This window comes from Ascaphus truei, chromosome 8, assembly GCF_040206685.1.
Source record: "Ascaphus truei isolate aAscTru1 chromosome 8, aAscTru1.hap1, whole genome shotgun sequence".
In the NCBI taxonomy this organism is placed as follows: domain Eukaryota; kingdom Metazoa; phylum Chordata; class Amphibia; order Anura; family Ascaphidae; genus Ascaphus; species Ascaphus truei.
Window position 1 is genome coordinate 54,698,866 of NC_134490.1, and position 18,784 is coordinate 54,717,649.

The 18,784-nt window shown below is 43.6% G+C and overlaps 2 long non-coding RNA genes across 2 annotated transcripts in view; one reads left to right on the forward strand and one right to left on the reverse strand.

Moving 5' to 3' along the window:
- The first annotated feature begins 4,496 nt into the window (after positions 1-4,496).
- On the forward strand, positions 4,497-17,175 carry LOC142501749 (uncharacterized). The gene is made up of 3 exons (XR_012803564.1): positions 4,497-5,245; positions 9,877-10,060; positions 12,444-17,175. It is a non-coding gene; the product is annotated as an uncharacterized LOC142501749 (long non-coding RNA).
- LOC142501750 (uncharacterized) overlaps positions 12,045-18,784 on the reverse strand; it is a 96,657-nt gene continuing 89,917 nt past the window's right edge. The window contains exons 2-4 of the long non-coding RNA XR_012803565.1: positions 14,449-14,555; positions 13,443-13,523; positions 12,045-12,603 (exon numbers count right to left, since the gene is read on the reverse strand). This is a non-coding gene — a long non-coding RNA (uncharacterized LOC142501750). The remainder of the gene's footprint in view (positions 12,604-13,442; positions 13,524-14,448; positions 14,556-18,784) is intronic.

Below are 18,784 nucleotides of genomic sequence, written 5' to 3' on the forward strand. Positions count from 1 at the left end.
GGGTGAGCGTTCCAGGGGGGTGAGACTTTATGGTTAAAGAAGAGTTGGAATACAAATGGTTAATGTGTGGAAGGATGCAGTGTGTTTTTATTAAATTCACAGTATACTGTAATAGCATTAACAAGCTGCAGTACAAAATAAACAGGATTTCAGCAAAAGAAAAAAATACTTCCCATCAAAGTCATAGTCTGAGTTTTTGTCTTTGTAAGGCGTTAAAATGAGTTCTTGTACTCCAATTCAATTGATAGTAAATGGACTTTTTGGGGAAGTGTAATTGGATTTTTACAGTGTGAAAAGGTTAAATTTAGAGTTTAATTATTATAAGAAAGGTGGGTGTGTGGGGGGGGGGGTGTGGGGGGGGGGGTGTGTGGGTGGGGGGGGGTGGTGTGGGGGGGGGGGTGTGGGGGGGGGGGTGTGGGGGGGGGGGGGGTGTGTGGGTGGGGGGGGGTGGGATGGGGGGGGGGGGTGTGTGGGGGGGGAGGGTGTGTGTGTGGTGGGGGTGGGGGGGGTGGGGGTGTGTGTGGGGTGGGGGTGGGGGTGTGTGTGGGGTGGGGGTGTGTGTGGGGTGGGGGTGTGTGTGGGGTGTGTGTGGGGGGGTGGGGGTGTGTGTGGGGGGGTGGGGGTGTGTGTGGGGGGGGGTGTGTGTGGGGGGGGTGTGTGGGGGGGTGTGTGTGTGTGGGGGGGTGTGTGTGTGTGGGGGGGTGTGTGTGTGTGGGGGGGTGTGTGTGTGTGGGGGGGGGTGTGTGTGTGGGGGGGGGGGGGGTGTGTGTGTGTGTGGGGGGGGGTGTGTGTGTGTGGGGGGGGGGGGTGTGTGTGTGGGGGGGGGGTGTGTGTGTGTGGGGGGGGGGGTGTGTGTGTGTGGGGGGGGGGGTGTGTGTGTGTGTGTGGGGGGGGTGTGTGTGTGTGGGGGGGGGTGTGTGTGTGGGGGGGGGGGGGTGTGTGTGGGGGGGGGGGGGGTGTCGCACCTTTCACCATTGTGTCCAGTATTTTTGGAGAAGGCACCTGGCAACCCTACTCTGGGGTGGATTCCACGCTGCTCAATCTCAGTTTTCTAATAAGAGCAATGTGCAGATGGGAACAATTATATGGGTAAAATTATAATATATATATGGGCAAAATGGGGTTCATGCAGTGCTTTTGGCCAACAATTGAATTCACAACCATGTATATCTCGGGTCAGATCATTACCCTCTTTGCCAAACCACATTATTCGGAATAATGTTTCAACTAAGGGATCAAGATTTTAGCATCAATAACCATTCAGTTCTTCCAAGGATGCTAAATAGATTTACTTTTAATTTGCATTCCATCAAGTAGTATAATAAAAATGAAATTGCGTTCTCGCTGGTGTAATTACTATAGCACAGATCTTCCTATAAATCAGAGTGAAATGGGAATTCTCGTCAACACATAAATTACCCATGTTTTAATCTAATAGTTGTCCTAATGCGCCTCATGGGTTTCACTGACAAATGTATTTGTTTGCTTTTATTATTTTGAAAACTCCTCTACGTTTTTAAGACTAAGATGATGTCCCTGTTGTTAATCCAAAATATCAGTATTTACCACTGAAACTTTATATACTTTCCATCTATAGGGACAAACACACTTGTTCCATTTCTTAAACGGCGTTTAGACTCCATTTAGCAACATCGTGGGTGTGGGTAAATGAACAGTCATTTTATTCACTTCTTCTGTGGATATTGTCTGGAAGCTTTAGATTTATGTAGCCTGTATAGCTAACATTATATTATAATCATTTATTTATAAAGCACTGGCATATTCTGGTGCGCAGTACAATAGGGTCAGGAGAACAATACAATATCAAATATTAACATATGTTTACAGTAGGTAAGGAAGGGCCCTGTGCCAAGGAGCTTACAATCTATAAGGAAGGGTAAGTGCAAACAGAAGGTACAAGGGGAGGTTCTATACAAGGGATGACCAACGCCAGTCCTCAAGGGCCACCAACAGGTCAGGTGTTTTCAGGATATCCCTGTTTCAGCATAGGTGGTGCAGTCTTCGACCGAGCCACTGATTAGGCCATTCCGTTCTATACTATAGAGAATCCCTGTTAAAAAGTAGAAGCTAAAGCTAAAATGAGGTGCTTATTCACAAGTCTCAGTACCTGTATAGTGCATCCACTTATACTAGAACGGCAGTGTCTTTGCGAATAAGTCCCTTTTAGTTCTCATTAAACGCGTCCTTCCCTTTTATCTGGCAAACAATAGGATCCCTTCTAAAAACAAGATAAGAATGAGAGCTCTGCTGCATGTAAAGTGTGGCTAGTGTACGTAGGATGGAGAAATGTCAAAAATACTCTGATAATATTAAAAAAAAAAAAATAGTTCACAGGTCCAAAGTAGCAGAAAGCGTTAAAATTATCTTTTAAGCATGTCTGCTATCAGGACAGTCAGCTGACTTGTGTAATGTCTCCTGATGTCTGAAAGGTATGCTTAATAAACAAAGGTTTTTTTTAATTTTATTTTTAACTCTGCTACTTTGGAGCAGGGGGCTATTTGTATTCTTGCCTTACATCTTGATATGTCCAGCAGGCTGCACACACTGGGGGGCCGGGAAAAAGGTGCAGGACATTGTGAGCATGGTTGGGATGGGGTCTTAAGAAGTTGCAATCTGTGCCTCATTGCTCAGACTTCATTGCTATTCCATTACGTGTTGGTATTGTGTTTGTAGCCAGTAGTTGAAGTGGATTTAAGTTGTGGTCCTGTGCCAGAGTTTGAGATCATCACACCAATAAACATTAGAGCAGAGATATTTGGCCCATATTCATTAAATCATGCTAAACTTCAGCACAGCCCAACTAACTGAGTTAGGTTGTGCTAAAGCTTAGCACCCTTTAGCGAACATGGGACTCTGTGTCTGCTTTTAGAAAGATGTATACAACAATACTTGGGTACTAAAAACCGCGGGAAAGAGCCGTTCCCAAATAAATCCCTTTTTGGAACTGTAAATCTGAATTGAAAAGTGGCGGAGTTAGTAAAACAAAAGAAAGTAGTCTTCCTCTATTCTGGATTGTCGTAGTAATAATAATAATATATTTTTCTTATGTCGCTCTCACAATGTACACAGCGCTGTATACAGAATATTGGTATGGGAACTGCGATAGTGCCAATCTGGCTCTTGCACAGAAAGCCCCTTTGATATCAGTGAGACTTTCTGGAACCGTGGTATCACCGTTTACAGAATAAGTGCCACAATCTTCTTTCAGTGCCTGAGGCCCAGGGACGGCAGACCATGGGATATGACCCAAGTTCACCAGCTTCAAAGCCAATGACCTCACCAGTGAGCTTCTCTGCCACCCCTGCCATCGTACTCCAACCACCGCTTTAAGCCTCTTTACCCCTGGCAGCGATTAAGCAGGAGGAGGATAATGAACACAGTATTTTTATTGTCTGTTAGAGCATCGCGCAGCTGCTGCCAGAATCTCTGAGCAGAGACACTGCAGGAACGAGGAGCCCAGGGCTGTTTACATTCTGCATTTGCATAGGAGATCTGTTCATTTCCCAGCCAGACCTAAATCAGTGAAAATCTTCTTTATGCCTCACTCCCCATCAGGCAGCTGGGAACGGTCTGTCGCTGGGACACCAAAGCGAGCAGTTCTCTATTGAGGTGTCTTCCCCCACCCCGGGTACATTACATTTTATCTTATTTATTAGGTTTTCTTGAAGGAGATTTGGCGCTCTTGAAAGTTGTGGGATTTGCAGCTCACGTAGCCCTCGTAACCTTTTCTCCAGCACGTTGCAGACTATTTCTTGGTGTTACGGTTGAGCAGTAAGTGAGATGTCAACTGCCAAGGACCAAAATCCTGAGATTTAAGGGTTCTGCACCAAAAGAAAATGAACAGAAAATTGCTGATTTTCATCAGTGAGACCCAGGGTTGCCACCAATCTGGGTTTGGCTCGGAGACTACGGGTCTTGGCTACCTATTTCGAAATGCTCAAAGAACTAGATTGGTCATCACTCGAGTCTAGGCGCAAAGTTCACCTTTCCTGTCTTGTCTTTAAATTCTTTATGGGCAAGCTACCCACCTATCTGAACAAGCTCCTCACCCCTACCACCTGCAGCACTTATCACCTGAGATCAGAGTCCAAAAGACTGTTCATGGTCCCAAGGCTCAACAAAGTATCCGGACGTTCCTCCTTCTCTTACCGTGCACCCCAAAACAGGAACAACCTACCGGAGATTCTCACATCCACCACCAGTCTAAGTTCTTTCAAATCTAAGGCTCTCACATTTTAATCTGGTCTGTAACTGGTTCATACGCCCATAATATATATTTTCTTTAACTGTGCACGCAATGTCTTGTATATAATGTATACCCTGCTCATTATGTAACTGTATTTGTAACCATGTACAGTATTATTTGTCTTAACTCTGTGCCCAGGACATACTTGAAAACGAGAGGTAACTCTCAATGTATTACTTCCTGGTAAAACATTTTATAAATAAATAATATTTCCGGGCTATGGGTTTACCTGAAAAATCTCCGGGCAGCGTCTCCCTCTGCAAATCCCGGCAACATGACTGCATGCTGTTAAATGGCGCTTTGTTGTCATGACAACGGGACGTCATGCATTGCCATGAGAACGGGGCGTCACATGGCGCCATAAGACATCCCGTTGTTATGGCAACTTGACTCCGCATGATGCCGTTATGTCATGGCAACGTTGGCAACTTGACGTGGCGGAGCCATGCTGACTGGACCTTGCAGGGGGGAGATGTCACCGCCGCCACGAAGATAAGAGAAATAAATATATAAAGTAAAATAAATGTAAAAAATGTTATTGCAAAAAGTCTCTGGGTTAGCCTTCAATAGAAGGGGGCGACCCTGGTGCGACTCGTCTGAAGCGTGAGAGACCCTGAGGCTAAAAATCAGCGAGAACTGACCCTAATTAACAGGGTTAAAACCGCAATCCCACTTTTTCTTACAGGTGGGAACCAGGAAACCCCGGATATGAACCTTGTTATTTTTAGCCGCGGGGACTGCCCTGTTTCCGAGATACTTACCGGCTGGGTTTTAAATGGCGGTCCAATAGGAAGCTGCAACAGATGGTTTTGTGGCGTCCTGTGGATCTGCGCGATGCGGAAGATTGAAATCGCCATTTTATTTAACTGGAGAGGACTCCAGTTCTGGTAACTCCACAGGCGGGATCCCTGGAGCTGAAAATACCGTGATTCTGCTCTGAGGACCCCCAGGCTCCCATCGTATACATTTGTTTTTGAGGTGGGTGGGTTAAAAAAACAAACAAAATCAAGCTGTAATTGCTGCTTTAAAAGAGCAGTCTCTGGGGCAGGGGAGCGCAATCTTTCCCCCCTGCACCCCCCCTCCTTACCTTAGCGCCAGCATCATGACGCCATGGCAACGCGGCATCACGTTAATGCCGATAACTGCAAACTAGGATCCTAACCCTAAAAGCTCTAATCACTAACCCTAATATTGCTAACCCCTAATCCTAAATCCTAACATTAACCCCTAATCCTATTCTTGCTAAATTTAACCCCTAATCCTAAAATTGCTAACCTTAACCCCTAATACTAATGTTGCTAACCTTAATTTAACCCCCAATCCTAATCTTAAATCCTAACTTTAACCCCTAATCCTAAATTTGCTAATTTTAACCCTTAACCATAATCCTAACCTTAACCGCAAACTCCAGTCCTCAAGAGCTACCAGCAGGTCAGGTTTTCAGGATTATCCCTGCTTCAGCACAGGTGGCTCATATACCACCTGTGCTGAAGCAGGGATATCCTGAAAACCTGACCTGATAGCCCTTGAGGGCTGGAGTTAGCTGCCCTTGCCCTTTACCCTAACTATGATATTCCTAATCTAAACCTCAAACCTCTAAAAAACCTAACCTGTAAAAAGCTTAAAACCTACAGTGGCGAAACAGGCGTGTCGAATCACCCCATTCCACTCAGGCCGTATAGGAGACCCTCCCTATAAAGCAGCAGAGAGGGGGGCTGATTTAAATCTGGTGTCACAGGCGAGCAACACTGCATAACCGCAGCATCTTAGGCAGTCGTTTTCAACTTGTTTTTTTTTTTTTAGTTTGTGGAACCCCAGAATTCGATTTTTAAATTCTGGAGAACCCCAACACTCGCCCTTTGTCTCTCATTCCCTGTCTCTCCATCCCCACACCCCGTCTCTCCGCCCCCCCTTCCTGTCACCCCGTCTCTCCCCCCTTCCTGTCCCCTTGTCTCTCTCCCCCCTTACACTCCCCCTTGCGCGTGTGCACACACTCTCCCTCTTACACACACTCTTCCACTTAGGCTGCGTCCCCCGTGTCTCGGACCGCGCTCATGGTTGAGAGTGGTGATGTATTTCAAGGGCTGTTGCCTCATGTGACAGCCCCTGAACCAATCAAATGCCAGTATGCCTGCGCCGCCGCCGCAAAGCTAAATATAACTTTCGCTAGCGGCGACGGGTGATGTCACCTGTTCCGTCGCGTCGCCCGTCGTGGGCACTATACGCGTGGCCTAAGGTATGTCAGAAAACCACTGTCATTAGTTATTAGTAATTGCTCAGATCAGAAGACTGGGTCTTGCAAACATTTGCAGCTCTCTTTCTCTCACTGCAGCGCGCTCTCTCTCGCTTTCTCTACTGGCAGCTCTCTCTCCCTGCAGCTCTCTCTCTCTCTCTTTCCCCTTCTCTCCCTCTCTCCCTCTCCCTACTGCACACAAGATTAACATGACATTTGATTACCCGAATACTAAACAATCTGATTTTATTTTTGCCTAGAGACCATATAATTGAGCAAATAAAATGGTGAGAATGTGGTGCTCTATATCACACATTTGCTGGGAAATCTCTTATTGCACAGTACCTCCGGGGCAAAGGAACCGGGGCAAAAAAAAGGTGGCACCTCTTTCTTTGCATTTTTAAAGAGGGGAAGGTATAGCGTAGACCAAGGGTGCTCACCTGCAGTCCACAAGCCCCCCCCCCCCCCAACATGTCAGGTTTTCAAGATATCCCTGCTTCAGCACAGGTGGCTCAGTCTTCCACCGTTTTGTTGTGCGATTGTGTCCTGTTTCGGAGAGGACTCATGTGGCTGAAGCCATCAGACTGAGCCTCTGATTGAGCCACCGGTGCTGAAACTGGATATCCTGAAAACCTGACCTGTTGACGGGGGCTTCATGACTGGAGTTGAGCACCTCTGGACCTTACAGTCTAAACCAGACCCACTGCCCATCTCGGTGTTTCTTGCCATAGTGTTTTTAATTATCTTACGTTTTTCCATTAATATTTTAGTTTTCTAATTGTTTTATGATTTCATTCTTATTTCAAGCATTACTGACCTTTTTTTTTTATTAAGCATTTGTCTGCTATTTTTTTTTTTTTCCCCAAAAAATTCAGGAAGAATCCAAAGCAAATTGAGTTTTGGCAAAACCAGGACATCAAAAAAATGTGTAGAACCCAAACCAACACCGTGGAAGTGCCCACCCTTCGTATAAGGCCATGTTATCTCCATTGTGCTATGCCATGAGACCCATCCCTGCTCTGAACGACATCATATGACCCATTCATTTAAGTAGACCATAAGATATCTTCCGGTCCTGGGGAGGTGTTATAGAAATATAGCACTGGTTAGTAAACATGGGCCACATTTCCGTCAGTATCGGAGGTTCCTAAAATGCTTTCCAGTTGCAGCAATGAAGATGTTAACGGGACTGACAGGGAGGGAGCAGTGGATCCCTACATTTCCCCTGCTCTCCAACACATTGTTTCAGCGCATTACTGCAAAGGGTACACAGTTATATTTCTAAGGACCCCGTCCCCGTCTTGGTTATGGCCGTTTTTATTTTGTTCAAAGGAACATTCAATATTATTCATCAAGGTGAAGCAAAGTAGCGCTGTGTATGGAGTGGCAGCCGGCAGGGTTTTGCAGGTTAGCCATTCTTTATAAAAACCCTTGTGCCGGGTCTGAAATGCTTACCTAGCCTCGGTGATTACTGGGAAACAATAGCCAACTAACATATTGCTTCTCGGGCAATCAGCTGCGGGTGATTTATTCTTTAACTCTCACCGGCTCAATTCAAACACAATACTTTTTTTTTTTTTTTTAAAGGACCAGATAGGGGTCACAGCAGCAAACTGCTCTGCTGTACATGAAATGTTTTTTTTTCATGTGATCATACGTAGAGCACTTTCGGGATCTCCACCTTGAGTCCTTGGCCCTTACTCTGTAAGCTCCGATACCACCAATCCGGCGGTGTTGCACGGAAAGCTTTCTGCGTGATACTGGCGGTATCGGAGCTGGCAGAATAAGGACACTTGAGAATAATCAGCAGGCCAGGTTTACAGGGCAAAATATCTTCGTGATGCTTAGAGCCAAGTTAATCGGTTAATGTCACGGGAGACCAGGCTTTTACACTTTTTTTTACTAGGATCATGCATTGAGCAAAACAAGTTAATGAAATAAATTGTAAATGTATTCACAGGAAATGGCAAACACACAATGTTACACAAACTACTTGGGAACTAAAGTACAAAACTAGACTATCCTAGGTGCAGGGAATTCTACCTAAGGATTTTCCCGACTGAGATTTAGCCTTCAACATCCTGGAACTAAAATCAGCCTGCAGTTCCAGGCACCACCCCTCCCCTCTCTCCAGAGGTCTGGATTTTTAACTCACTGGACTTGGTGCTTAGAATCTACAAATCTGATTGGCTCAGGGGTTTATAATACTTCTGAGTTGCATTCACAGAACTCTGCAGCCAATCCGGGCGTGGGAACGTGTCCCACCAGTCAATCAGAGCGAGGCTCATCTGGCTGAAGATGTCAGAGGCAGGTGGTGTGTTGAGCCAGCTCGGGATGCACCGTGGTCGGGACATATGTTCTGGTCAATAGGAAAAGCGCCTACAATCGCCATCTTTTCCTTATCCAGCCCATTGCTTCCTGCTGGGCAGGTGCCACTGAGTCTAGCAGACCAGAGGGTCCCCCCCACAGGGGTCTCTGTTCTCCGGATCCAGTCCTCCGCCCTGCCCCATCCACTTAGCACCCTGACACCTCAACATTCGGACCTCCTCTTTCATCCTATGGATTCTATGCAGACTAGCTGGCACTTAAACATATGCCCAGGCTGACTGCATAGAGCCTTTATAGTAACTTTAAAAAACACAATAAGTCATACTTTTTTACAGCATACATTTTGGGGTACCTCATATTCGGTTGGGGCACCCACAAATTCAATACAGGTGCTGGGACACCTTAACACTAACTGGGGTACGCCCCTTAACCTAGGGATTCCATCAGCTACAGGGATACCTGTTCATCCCTGTGTCTCATTTTACTGTGCACAAAGCGGGGGGGGGGGGGGGGGGCTTGAGGGCTGGAGTTGAGCCCCTGATGTAAATGATGCATTTGAATGATGAATTGGTGAAGCCGGCTGCTCCGAGCTGCATCATGGAGGCGCGCTGCCTGTTGCTGTGTCTCTGTGATGGTTTTTGTCTTCCTGGTGCTATCACACCTCGTATAATGCGAATGAGGCCTCAGGGGGAGGCTTATACTGTGTGATTGAGGAGGAAGGGAAAAGACGTGAAAGAGGAGACCATAATTCCCATGCTTTGCTGCAGCACGGCCCGTGACACACTGCTTGGCGGAAACATGTGCTGCTGGCTTTTCTAGCAGCAAACGTGTATGAAAGATGTTTCCCTCCCCCACCTATTAAAACAGTATCTCAGTATCATCACATTGCATCTTGTCTGAACAGTGTAATTGATCACTCCTGGTTTATACATTGATTAAATATGACTATCACATTAAGTGGATGGCTGTTCCCCAAGTACTTGTATTCTCTCGTTGCTTAATCCCTACCAATTACCCCAGCCCTAAATTTTCCGGCTCCATGTTATAGGACAGATTTACCCAGTGCTGATCGCAGATTGAACGCCTCCATTTGCCGGAGAGACCCACAGGGATTAAAAGACCTGAATTATTGATTGCAGCATCTCCAGACTAAAGAGACGGAAGCCTTAGCCACTTGGGAAGTTAATTATGCCCAATTAAAAATCCCGTCAGAGTGCAGAGAGAGCTTGGAGGTGAGTTATGGAACTGGATAGAATAGTAAACAATGATAGGGTAAAGGCTGAATTATACATGGGGGGAATTGGTGAATGGGTAGGGGGACCATATTTGTCCTAGGAAAAACTGGGACAAATGTAGCATGCGCCGATGGCGTGAACAGCGAGCGCTGACTGTGCATGCACGACTGGCGAGCACTGAGTGCACATTCAGAAAAACCGGGACGAATGCCGCACATATGCAGACGCAAGTGCCAATTGTGCAAGCGTGATGAACGCTTAGCTGCTTATGCACAGGCGCGATTGGCACTTGCCGGCTGCTTGTGTGCATGCGCGGTCGGAGCGTGCCAGTCGCACGTGCAGCCAGCAAGCGCGGAACGCGCATGCGCAGACAGCAAGCGCGGATCGCACAGAAAAACTGGGCCAATGGGCAGAAAAGTCAGGAACCGGGACAAACGGCCAAAAACTGGGACGTCTGGTCACCCTATTCACTAGGGCACTCCTGGTTTTTAACCAGTTTTAACTGCACAGTAGCACACATAGTACTCCTAAATGTTACCCCCTTAGGCACCGAATACATGTCACGTATCCCATGCTATCGGTTATATTATTGTTTAGTTTCCTGTTTCTCTTTCCAGTGGAAGAAATACAAAGGACACTGTATATAATAGGTAGTGTAAGACCCTCTGAGATGGGTTTTACGTGACATGGTCGCAGGCTGGAAATGTTTTGACCAAAGGATTGAACTAAATGACCAAAAGTTATGAGAAGAAAAAAATATAGAAAAAACATATAGTAATGTACTAAATCATTTCTTAAACATATTTTTTTAATATTTGCGTTGTGGCTTCTTTGTTTATTGCAGTATAATCGGTTACTTTCCCAGTGACACCCCAAGTGACACAAATAAATATATAATATTCTGGGTCTGGGTATTGTGCTCGCAGCCGCAGTACTTGGAAGATCATTGGGGAGCCTTCATCCAGCAGTAGAAGGACAAGTGTGTACGTGTCTGTGTCTAAAAAAATATATATATGTGTGTGTGTGTGTGTGTGTGTGTGTGTGTGAGTGTGTGTGTGTGTGTGTGTGTGTGTGTGTGTGTGTGTGTGTGTATATATATATATATATATATATATATAGACCATACGATACCGGTTGCAACACGACATCAAAGGACAGCACGCAGGTAAGTAAATCATGAATTTTCTATATTTGATAGAAGACACAAAAAACGAAACCGAAACGTCGATTTTTGTGTCTTTTATCAAATATAGAAAATTCATGATTTACTTACCTGCGTGCTGTCCCTTGATGTCGTGTTGCAACCGGTATCGTATGGTCTGTTATTGCTTTATGGGATAAGCACCAAAACGTACGTACGTGTGTGTGTGTGTGTGTGTGTGTGTGTGTGTGTGTGTGTGTTGTCCTATTCCAGGACCGAAACGTCGGATTGGGTGACTTATCTTTTCTATTCAGATGCCCAATACAGTTTTTCATGATTACTGAACCGAGTGCAGTCTTTCTTTACCGGACGAGAGAATAGTAATGTTGTTTTTCTAAATATATATATATATATATATATTGTGATACTATCACTGTCCTCTAGGTGCTGGAATAGAGCAGCGATGGGACAGAGTAGTGTTGTACCGAGTACCTGGAATTACCCAGCAGATTTTCAGCTACCCGGACATTACCCGGACCCGGCAACTGAGAAGTGGGCCAGGCGCCGGGTAATACCCGGCGTCGGATAATGTCAGGGTAGCTGAAAAATGCATCATCACTTACCTGCTGTCAGCGAGGAAGACCCATGAGGAAGGTCAGCAGCGGTGGCAGCATCAGAAGTGTGTGTTCAGCTGGCGCGGGAGCTGCAGGAATCCTTAGCAGTGTGTCCAATAGGAACGCTTCTGCTCCTGCTCCGGTCACGTGGTTCCCCAGCTCACACTGCTATGGATTCCTGCAGCTCCCGCGCTGGCTGATCACACACTTCTGATGCTGCCACCGCCACAGGACCGCTGCTGACCTTCCTAGATGTCGCCGCCGTCTTCCTCCACCCACAGGTAAGTGATAACCGGGTACCCGGCCGGGTAGATCATTTAATTTTGGCCGTGTACCCGTTACAAAGTTTTTTTTTTTTTTTTAAGTAGGACCGGTACAACACTAGCACAGAGAGTCAATCTCCCTAGAGAAGCCAGCAGCAGCTGTTGGCTAATTGAGCAGGCTGAACTCCTGATTGCTCATGGAGTTTTGTCAGGAAGTGACTATACACAATGAGACTGACTGCTGTTCCCAGAGAAGGGGAACAGAGATGAGTTCTCCCCAGCTATGTGAAGCTGGCAGTCCCCTAGGCTCGCTGGATGGTGGTTACATAACCTGCTGGGACTGCCTGTGTTGTTAATCCCAGGAAGAAGGAAGGAAGGACGTGAGACCTTGCTGAAGCAGGGATGACCTGTCTTTAACATTGGACTTACAGAGGAGAGATTCTCTGAGCTCTCGTGGGGCTGGGCTCCCCTAGGAAGGAAGGAAGCAAGACCGTGTCGAAGAGGGGACGTCTGCTCCAAACTCTGGAATAACAGATAAGTGAAACATTTTATTGCTGTGTTTAGATACTGTATATGTTCAGCTACAATAGTACCTGTTTTGGAAGCTGAATGTATAGTTAGTCTCCTAAGAGGAGTAGGAGTTTATTTTATGATTTTGTTTTGGCTTAAATGAACGGTGAGCCTGTTAGTGTATTATCTATCCTTGTAAATAAACCCCACATAGATTCACTATTCAAATTCACTCAGTATTTTTTCAAATTAGGAACGCAAAAAAATACTTTAGTTAAAAAGTACTGATTATGAAACATTATGGGTTCCGGGGACAACAAAATTGCAATTAACCGAGAAGGCACTTGAATGATTGATGTTCAGCACCACACAACTATGAGAAATACTATGTTTCCTGTCTTAATCTGGGACAAAAGATCCTACGCTGTGACGGAGACATCACAATATATCTATATATATAATATATATGTGTGTGTGTTCTAATAGCGCCAAAATATATATATTAAACCAACGTGAATGTGAAGTAGTTGGAAAATATGTGCCCAAAGAAGTAGTCCAACAGTGCAGATAACAATAATTATTATTATTATAAATATAGCAATACAGAATATAAATATTATAGTTAGGGTAGAATTTAACCCTGTAAATAAACCCCGTGTAGAGAAAAACAATGTTTCCGGCCTTAATCTGGGACTAAAAGATACTGTGACGTGATGTGGGCATCACAATATATACACACACACAATTGTATATTGTTTAGACAAAAGTTTAAAAATGAAATACATACAAGTTAAACAAACCAACCCTGAGTAAAGTAGCCCCTTCTATGAGGAGTCAGGTGGAAAACTTACTGATTCTTCACTTTCTTCTAACCAGCTGGCAGTGAGCTGTGCCCTCCATGCTGTACCCTCCGTGCTGAGCTTTAGAAGCACCTGGTGAGTGAGAAGTGAAAACAGCTGTGATCTACAGACAGAGACTCTATAAAAAGCAGATCCTCTCGCCATCTGTGGCCTCCAGCGCTGCCTGCGGGATGCAGATGCCTTTGATGAGCGATTGTCTTTGCAAAGTTAGGCAGCCTTTTAGTTGGTATCATTTTGCCCGGGGGCAGAGATTCTGCATTTAACAAGGACACATTTTACAGAATAGCAATGACAATGTACGAGTCAGGCAGATGAATTGAGCTCTAGCACTTTTAGTACCGGGGGGATCCTTCCACATTCCAAAACATTCTACATCAGGCCAGTGGTTTTCAACCTGTGTTCAATAGAACCCCAGAATGAAACAGAAAGTTGGTAATGGTAGATTAAAACCATACTCTCTTGGTGTGTTAACCTCTTAGATTATTACATTAAAAAAATGACCAATTGTTATTTTACAATGTATTATATAATATTAGTTTATATTTTAAGGAGTCCTATTACAGCTATAAGCAGTTTGGTGCATACTGTGGGACTGGTATCTTAATGGTTCCTCAGTGTATGTTTAAGAATACAATATTCCCATGCTGTACACTCACAAGGAAATTGGAGAGAAATGTTTCTTCCCCTTAATTGTGGCTTTGGAGATGCACAGAAACAGACAATAAGTACAGCAAGAAAATGGTGTATTGATCCTTTGTCTTATGGATATGGAGATCTTAACAGTTTGTTCCAGAGACGTTAGGAGGAGATGACCCTGTATGCTCTGTCAATTCTTAACTCATTCACTGCCAGAGGAGGAAAGCAGCTCATTTATTGCATCAATATATGTTTTAACCAAAAAGATGAATTAGAAAGTAGCTTTCTTATATATGAACACAAAATTCTGTAACAACGAAGCAAGCTCACCTGAATTAAAAGCAAAAAATAAAGTCAATACCTAAAGCAGGGGAGGCCAACTCCAGTCCTCAAGGGCTACCAACAGGTCAGGTTTTCAGGATATCCCTGCTTCAGCACAGGTGGTTCAATCAATAGCTCAGGCGAAGACTAGATGAAAACAAAAAACATTTGTCAGTAGCAGGTGGAACTACATGATTAAATAACCATTTCCCTGTCTACTGATATTTTATCCTCCCCTCCTGTTCTTGCCATTTTCCTGATCTCTATCAACACTGCATCTCTGCTTCTAAGCTTAGTAAAGCTAATTTGTAGTCCAGTCTTGCTTGACCCGAAGATGAGATTATAACTGTTGAGCGTATTTTACATTTCTATTATGTTTGTGCAAATTAAAAAGTGATCGCCTACTATTTAAGTGACTACAAAGCTGAGAAGTTACAAAGCGCTAAATAACTGAGCATAAAATATAGCATTAGTCAGACCGTCTGCAGATTTCCAATTGTAACACATGTAACATTCCCAGGAACTGACAGAATAGCATAAAGGGTTGACCACTGCCCATGAAGCAGGTCACTTTATCTTTCTGTATCTCAGGAACCAAAATCTGATTGTAATCTCGTTTGGGAATCGTGCTTGCATAATTCTATGTACAGCACTGACATCTGGGTGAATATATCTCTTGCTAGACAATAATTAATGTAATGGCTGAAGGATAACATTTTTTTTAACTGCAATATAAACAGAAAAGGAAAGACCCTTTCTACACTAATCTCAATAACTTAGTAGTACACATTTAAAACATAACTTTTACTTCACATTTCTTAAAAAATATATATATATTCTATTTGAAAAATATTGCTCACTATGAAAAAGACCCAAATTGTGGATGATATCTCTAATTACCGAGAGGGTGGGCTTTTTGAAGATATTAGTGATACGAGACCATTGGTTATTATACTGTATGTGCCAACTAACCTAATGATATTTTCATCTGTAGTCGGTTTCTGTTTGTAGGCTTACACATCTCTGTGGGGGGTAAATGTTGCTGTTCGGTATGCTCTTCTCACACCGTTTACACTATTCCCTCTTTCCAAAAATGTGGACTTCATCATATCCGCGTGTGCTTCAAATTCCACTTCCATCAAGCAGTTCCTTTTCACTCTGAGGAACTGTCCAATTGGAATACCATTTATCTGGGGTTTCGGATGATGACTGACTGGCTGAAGAAGACTATTTGTTGCAGTCTGTTTTCAGTATACAGTTGTTTCAAGTTCTCCTTCTTTCCCTTTGAATATTCTGAGGTCCAAGAAATACATTTTCCATTGTTTGATTTCATGTGTTAACTTTAGGTTATTATTGTTCAGCGTCCCAACAAATTCCAAGCAGTTCAGGTGTAACTCGCCATGGGAGGAGGATATCATCGATATACCTCATGCAGAAAATTACGGATGATGTGTAACATTCCATATTCTCATTAAAAACTCTGCACTCTTCCCACCATCATAGGTAAAGGCTTGCGTAGGTGGGGGCACATGTGGTCCCCATGGCTGTGCCCCACATTGGATGGTATATTTTTTTGTTAAAAAAAAAGATACTTATGTGTGAGTACAAACTTAAGTAATTTAGTCATAAACTCATTGTGCATGTTGCATTCTCAAACTTTTGTATTAAGGAAATGGGAAGCGGTTTGGATACCTATCCGGTATATTATGCTGGTATATTTATTTTATTTATTTCTAAAATGAGTTACCAGGAAATAATGCATTGAGCGTTACCTCTCATTTTCAAATATGTCCTGGGCACATAGTTATGGTGACAATACATAGTTACATTAAATGAACGGGGTTATACATTCAATTTACAGACATTTCAGACATAATATATGATTATGGAACTTGTAATAGTGCATCTCTAACACCAGCGAATGGCAGAACATGGATGACACCCTTTGGCTGCCACCTTTGTTGCTACTCATGTGTTCTCATATCAAAGAGAGTCCTGGGGTGAAATGATAGCAGCTGAAAGCAAACAGACCCTGCCAGCAAAAATGCAAGGGGGAGGAGAATGTGACAAACTCCAGGTATTTCTGGTGTCTGTGTCTGTCTTTTCTTGATGAAATTAACCCTGTTCATACTGGCTTAGCAGACAGGAGTAGTGAAGGGGAAGCATGGTGTGGAGACGCTCTTTGGTGCAACTCTTGTGTTCTCAATATATATTTGATATTTCAAAATGTTTGTCTGTGTGTCTCATTATGAATGCCCAAACTATAAGACCTAGAACAATCACACTTGGTAGGATTACTTTATGTAGCAAAATTAAGAGAACAGTCATGGTTTGGATCCTCTCGAACACTCCAAAGGGGGAGCTGCTAAGAACATTAGGTTCCAAGTGGGACCACATCTATATATTTTGGAAAGCTGCATGTCTGTTGCTATGCATTTGGACACCTCTAAAGATATTGTACACATTTTGTATGATGGTTCCTGAGATCAAGGAGCAGGGTTTGTCTGTTTTGGATACAATCTATTTTTAATTCAATGAGTTATTACAATTTCTCTAAACAAGTTAGCCACTGGGCTTTGTAGCCTGTAGGCTATCAAGCATGTGACATCATACCGATGACATCATAATGAGATAGCTATAAAAGTTTACACAGAAAGCAGACAAAGAAAGAGAGAACGTCAGTTGGCCTGCGAGGAGAAAGAAAGAATGCTGGAGGAGAGAGAGGCAGAAATAATTGGGGACATCATAAGGTATTAAAGGTTAGGGGAGGAGGAGAGAGAAGGAGAGAGGGGGTGAAAGGAGGAGGGGAGGGATGAAGTTGGTTTCTTAGAATTCCTGTGCAACTCCGGGGGGGGGGGGGGTGTGTGTGTGTGTGTGTGTGTGTGTGTGTGTGTGTGTGTGTGTGTGTGTGTGTGTGTATATATATATATATATATATATATATATATATATATATATATCCCACACTTGTTATGGTGGGTAAAAAAAGTGACAAAAACCCTCGACAGTAAAGCATATAGCAAATGGAAATATTACTGTATGTTCATTTGCATGTCTTATACAGGTCTGCAACCCTGTCTTTCACCATTATCGCCCAGCACACAGCACTTCCACTGCAGCAAGGGATTCTGGGAAATGACATGCAAATGAGCACACAGTGCCACCTTTTGTCTCAAGCTCATATATATGTATATATATATATATATACACAAATATATATATATATATATATATATATATATATATATATATATATACAAATATGTAAATATAACTGTATGCTCATCTGCATGTCTAAGGCAGGTCTGCAACCCCGCCCTTCACCATTATCACCCAGCACACAACACTTCATATATATATATTTATATACATACATACAGTATATACTAGCTGTACCCTGCGTAGGAGTGTCTGCAGCGGGGATCCAGCCTTTATTTAATCTTCCTCCTTTTCTGTGAGCAGTTAGCAAGTGGACCGGGTTGATGTGCGGATCAAGGAGCGGATGACTTTGGGTGATATGGATACATTATTTCTCCCCTCACCCAGCCACTAAGCGATTTGAGTGATATACACCTCTCATTCTCTGCAGCATATCCTGGACTTACATTTCAGCACATAGCTTGCTATTTGTCTCTTCACTGCTCTGGTATTTGCTTCCCATCTAATACATACATGGGGCATTTACTTTATTTTTCAAGAAGATTACACGTCCTCTGTCACTTCAGACATTACTGGGACACATCCCTTCTCTTTATATACAGTATAGTGCTCAAATTAATCATGTTCTACCAGCTGCTACCGATGGTGATATACTGCTCACTACATACTACTATGCATTTCTCATGGACATCTCATGTTGTTACTATTCAGGATCTTAGATCTGCTACAGTAGTTTCTAGATTTAGCTACATCTAGATCATATTTGCTCTTTTTACACCTTTTGGGATCCCATTATCATGCTGTGGATCCTGACTTTGTGTATGCACTTTAACCGTTTGCTATTTCTCTTCATTTGAGTATAGCTGTGTTCTATTCCATCAACTGCTTTCATTACTGTTTTCTAGCATTTCATTGTTGCCATGTGGACCGGCTGGTCATTACCTCAGTGTGAACCATTCTGATCCCACTGTCTGTATAGGGATTTTCCCTTTCATTTTGCTGTGTACTTTATATTAGCACTTTATTGCAATTTGGTTTGTGTTCCTTATGTCTGTTTATTTCAGTGTCAGTGCGCCATGTGTCACATAATTTTTGTAGGCTTTTCCTTGATCCCCGTTCAGTCCCAATCTGACTTTTTTAATTTTGGCTCTCTTTGTTGCATTGTTCTTATAAATAAACTTTTTGTATTTTCTCTATTGATCAGAGTGCTTAATTTG